Source organism: Colobus angolensis, unplaced genomic scaffold, assembly GCF_000951035.1.
Source record: "Colobus angolensis palliatus isolate OR3802 unplaced genomic scaffold, Cang.pa_1.0 Scaffold160, whole genome shotgun sequence".
Taxonomy (NCBI): Eukaryota; Metazoa; Chordata; class Mammalia; order Primates; family Cercopithecidae; genus Colobus; species Colobus angolensis.
The window spans coordinates 6700117-6705804 of record NW_012114711.1 but is presented as its reverse complement, the minus strand read 5'-3'; the positions used below and the strand labels follow the sequence as shown (position 1 = coordinate 6705804).

General features: G+C 37.8%; 1 long non-coding RNA gene across 1 annotated transcript in view; it reads left to right on the top strand.

Annotated features, from left to right (window-relative positions):
* Nucleotides 1-1896: 1896 nt before the first annotated feature.
* LOC105508375 overlaps nucleotides 1897-5688 on the top strand; it is a 78705-nt gene continuing 74913 nt past the window's right edge. Inside the window, exon 1 of the long non-coding RNA XR_001001252.1 lies at nucleotides 1897-2069. This is a non-coding gene — a long non-coding RNA (uncharacterized LOC105508375). The remainder of the gene's footprint in view (nucleotides 2070-5688) is intronic.

Here is a 5688-nt window from a genome sequence, read left to right as displayed (position 1 = left end):
TCGCCCAGGCTGGAGTGCAGTGATGCGATCTTGGCGCCCGCCACCACACTCGGCTAATTTTTTGTATTTTTTAGTAGAGACAGGGTTTCACCGTGTTAGCCAGGATGGTCTCTATCTTCTGACCTCATGATCCACCCGCCTGGGCCTCCCAAAGTGTTGGGATTACAGGCATGAGCCACCACGCCTGGCCATGCTTTAACCTCTTATCCTGTCTTTGGGTGGAAGCAGCTCCAGACTTCCCATCTAGTTCCAGCTTCTTAGATATGAAAATAACATGGAATTTTTTTCAGCTATTATTTTCTGGAGCTCAAGGTATCAGATGTCTCTTTGCAGATATTTTATGAATACTTTTCATAGTGAAGAAAATATTCTCAAGGTTTAAAAATAGTTCTTTGTCAGTTTACGATTCTATTTCTACCAAGGAATTTACAATAATCATTTAGAAATTTTACCTGTAGTCAAGACAATGGGAAAAAATTACTGTCAAATGAAGAATATTATATTCAAAAAGTTGGTAGCAAACTTTTCACTTGAGAATCCCAATTCTCCCAAATTTAGATTTTGTTTTGAAATTTCCTGTACTGAGTTCAAATATGGAATGTCATTCTGGAGGCTAAATAAAATCTGAATGGTGCCTACTTGCATTTTGATAAATTGTTCATATCTAGGGACTTCATAATGGAAGTCACTGTCATCATTTTAATGTATTAAGGGATGGTTATGTGCAGATGGTATACATAGTCATTTCCTGAGTGTACAGGAGCCTGGGGTAAGTTGAGTCGTGATTTAATGATTTTTATCAGAACGAAATAAGCATTTGATCTTTGGATTTGATCACCTTCTATCTGCAGCTGCGCCTCAACTGGCAATTACTTCCTCCTGGGCTCTTTGCCCAGGCAAATGGGGTTTGTCCTTGTTTCACGTCTCACTGACTTCCCGGATAATAGACATGGTAACTGTTTGAACTATTGCTTCCTCTGGATTCCATAGCTTTAGAAATTTAAGAAAGGGGATTTTTCTCCTATCATTTTTTCCCCATCACAATAAAATACTTCCTCTAATAATACTACTTCAGGAACTAGTTAATTTCCTTATCATAAAAACTTAAAAGCAACCTTTTGAGAACTGTTCTTTACAATAGAATACATCCTTGTGTAACACTATTTAAAAAGAAAAACACAAGATCAAGATGGTGAGAGAACACTCACATCTGTTTATTCATCTCTCCCTTATTGATATTATTTCAGTAGTCTTCTTCTGTGTGGTTGAAGCCAATCATATTCTCCACCTCCTAAGCACGTTTTGCTTAAGGCAGAAAACAAAAGAATTTTCTTACTCTTTTCTTATTTCTTCCATGACTTCTTTGTATTTACTGCTCGATAATTAAAAACACATCATTTCTATTTTACAGGGTATCATTTTGTCCTTCTGTGATTGTTTCAATGTAACTGTGAATAAAACAGGGCCTGTGACTCGACATTTTTCATATGTATGTGGTGGTTTCTGATTTCAAAGCAACACATTCAACAGATTTAGTTTTGCAGATGGGAAAGTTAATCAGATACATGCAGTATTTGTCTTCTCTGTCCATGTTTACTAAAGCCTATCCCTATTCTGAATGGTATATTTTTTCTACCTACCTCATTAAAAAGATAACATAATTAAAATGGTTATCTACCCAACAACAACAGATAAATTTGTTGCCAGCTTATATCTTATGTGTAGTTATCTGGTAAAAATGACTCTATTTACCAAATCTTATTACTCATCAGATAAAATGGCTCTAACTACTCTCCTTGTCTGTATGTATTTAGTAGATTAAAACCTGGGATCTTTAATCCGAGAAAATTAAATCTGCCCCTGATTGTTATATTGATGTACCATCTGTCATTCCAGGTGTTTTCCTGGTTTTTAAGAGCTGAGAAGTGAGCTGGCTTCCAACTCACCTGCATAGGTGAAAGTCTTCCCAGATGCTGTGCTTGAATCTCTAATTTGATATATTTACAAGACTTGCAGAGGCAGTGAGCTGTGTGAATACATCACACATAAGAACTACAGATGTTTTAAAGGTATGCAAGGTGAAATATAGTTGTCTCCAACCTGGTGATTTTCATATCCCAACAGGTCAAAGGAAAAGCACATTAAGAGATGCAAAGAAGTATTTCATGGATTGAAAAAGCTAGATCTCTGGTCAATAAATATTTGATTATTGCTGATATGTTTTAGCTTAGTGAAAAGCTGAGGAATATTGTATTAAATGAGTAAAGGGGAAAAGGCCTAATAGGTAACATTTTATTTAGAGGTCTTATTTAAAACAAAAGTTTGAAATTTCAGATTCAAGTACTCCATTATTTTAATATAAAAGTATACACACACGGGAAAATACACATATCAGAAGTGTGCAGCTCAATGAATGTTCACAAAGTGAATGTATCCACAGATTCCCCTTCTGCCCCTTCCAGTTACTATTCCCAGCCTTAAGGTTGACCCCATCTGGACTTCTAATAGTTGATTCACTTTTGTAGGGAGAGGGGGGATTTTTTAAACGATTTATTGAATTATAACTTATGTATATAATGGTATACAAATGGTAAATGTATAACTCATATTTTCACAAACTGAACATATTCATAAAACCAGATCAAAAAACAAAATGTTACTGGCATCCTAGAAGCCATTTTGTACCTGTTGCAAACATTGTTTCCCACCAAGGCTAACCATTCCCGACGTCCACAACTCTAGTTTAGTTTTCGCTTATTTTTGTACCCTGCGTAAACTGAATCAGGTGGTATGCACTCTCGTGTCTGACATCTTTCACTGGACATTACACATGTGAGATTCATCCATATCACCACACATAGTTCTATAACAGTTTATTCTCCTACAATGTGGACATACTGCAGTTTATGTACCCATTTATCACTTATCACTAGTGGGCATTTGGGTTATTACAAATTGTGAAAACTCTATCTTTAACCTTTCTCTCAGGTTAATATCAGTTTTATTTCTGTGCGTGTTCTGATAAGAAAAGATCATTTACTTGCCCTTATAATGCTCTTGTCATACTCAGGGCTGCTGTTTGTCATCTAAAAAGTATATCAAAGCTTTCACTCCCCAGTTATAAAAAGATTGGGTCTTCTGATGTTAGGGTCTGAGAGGAACTCTGACTATTTGACAGGGCATTTAATTGATAAATCATCAAAGGATTGTAACATTTTATAGCAATTAACTCATTTGTTGAGTCAGTTGAATTTAGAATATATTCAGAAAACATCTTTGAGTTCTCAATTATTGCCTTCAATAATTGTATCTTCTCCTCTACTCTTTAACTGCATAGTTTTCTCACAAGCATTTTTTTTTTTTTATGGAGTCTCACTCTGTTGCCCAGGCTGGAGTGCTGTAGCTCAATCTCGGCTCAATGCAACCTCTGCCTCTAGGTTCAAGCGATTCTCCTGCCTCAGCCTCCCAAGTAGCTGGGATTACAGGTGCCTGCCACCTTGCCTGGCTAATTTTCTTTGTAGTTTTAGTAGTTTCAGTCTTGGCCAAGCTGGTCTTGAACTTCTGACATGACCTCGTGATCCACCTGCCTCGGCCTCCCAAAGGTATTGTTTTAAAAACCTGCTCTGCCCTAAATCAAAACTTCAGTCTCTCATTTAAACCTTCTCCCCTCCCACTAGCTCAGCTTCATTCCTTAGTTCAGAAACACAATGGGAAAAGAAGGAGGGCTCAATCTATTATTTCATGTTCCTTGCTCCTCAAGGCTCCTTCTGTGGCTCTGGATCTTCCAAGGTTGGTTTAATGGAGAATTTGGAAAGGGGAAAGGAAGGTTTGTCATGGCAACCACTAAATTCTGGATCTTTTGTGGGGTACATAGTGGGTTCTTTGGATCCCAGTGGGGACTTCTGATTCAACTAATATATTCTCCAGCTGACCTTTGGAAGCATCCCTTGTTGGGGTTTCTATTCCTCTGGGGTCCCCTCACCTTGGCAGACTCTCTTGGTTAATATACTTTCAGCATGGTGGGGTTTACCTTGTGCTCAAGAATTTACTCTCTTGTACCCCTCCAAACCATGGGAATATCCTTACTGAACCCTCTTTTTTCTTCTGATATGATGGAAAGCTCCAGTCAATGCGTATGATGCCCTTCTCACAAGCACTTCAAATACTTTAGGAAGGAAAGGGTGGCAAATATCTCCCTCCCCTCTTTGTCTTCCTCACATGAATTTATTTCAAATAATCCCTTCTTTTAATCTCCTGCCTTTTTTTTCCCAGCTTGAATGGGGTTGTAGTCACTAGATTGGTTTTGCTGTCTTTTGTTAATATCTCATAAGGAAGTATCAGACATCTCTCTTTAGAATGTGTACTTACCATCCATTGATCTCAGTTTTGAAGCCTTAACCAAAATGTTGAAGTAATAGGAAAAGACCTAGTTAATGCTGTTATTGAAAAGCAGAGACAGGTTCAAACTGGGCTTATTTACAGAATACCTACACTACCTGGAACCACCAAATATACTTTTAGGGAATAAGATGGGACTAGATGGTTGGTTAAAAAGGTAAAAATTCTTTATACCCAACAACTGTTGAGTAGGCCATGTGTAGAATACAAAAACGTTTAAACTCTGAAAACTCTTGAGCAAGCTTGAAAGGCAGGATTTGCATTCTTGAAACTATTAGCATGTCATGATTGTGCTCTATAAAAGAGAAGATGAAATGAGACAGGTAAATCATTATCCAGAAGTTCAGCTGAGCACAGGGAAGCATTAGCCATCTCTCCTCATTACTGAGAAGATGCTGCTTTGTGTCATGCATATTGTCTCAAATGTCCAGACCAGCTGACTGGGGTACGTCCCCCATCAGGGCAATGCAATACTCCCTATTGAAACATCAAGAACAATCAATCAACACAAGAGGAGAACCATAATATTGAGTACATGGAGGAGAACTTTTGTGTTTTTCTGATTTAGTATGTCCTACATAGGATTGCTCTATTTGAGCTATATCAGACTTTGAATCTGGTCTCCCTCAAAATTTTTCATTAAAGAATTTCTGCAAGTGGGAAAGTATAAATGATTGATTACCTCTCAAAGTTCTAGAGGCTTAGCTTGCAGTAGGCTATCACAAATTTGAAATGTCTTTGACAGTTTCTATTTTATTTTCAAACATCATATGAACTTAACAATTAAGCTACAATGTATCTCTGATGGCTTGAATATTTGTCCTTTCCAAAACTCATGTTGAAATTTAATTCCTAATGTGGCAGTATTGAGAAGGGGGGAACTTGGAGAGATGATTGGGTCATGAGAGCTCTGCCCTCACGAATGGATTAATCTGTTCAAGGATTAATGGATTAATGGGTTATCATGGGAGTGGGTCTCATGGCTTTATACGAAGAGGAGGAGACCTGAGCTAGCATACTCAGACCCCTCACCATACACTGCCACCTCAACACTCTGTAGAGTCCTCACCAGCAAGCAGACCCTCACCAGATGTACCCTCTTGGACTTCTTGGACTTCTCAGCCTTGGAGCTTGCTTCTCAGGCCCCCATGGATGTGGACCTTGGACTTCTCAGCCTTCATAACGATAAGAAATAAATTCATTTTCAGTATAAATTAACCACTTTCAGGTATTAAGTTATGAGCAACAGAAAATGGATCAAGACAGTATCTCATTGTTTTCTTTTTTTTT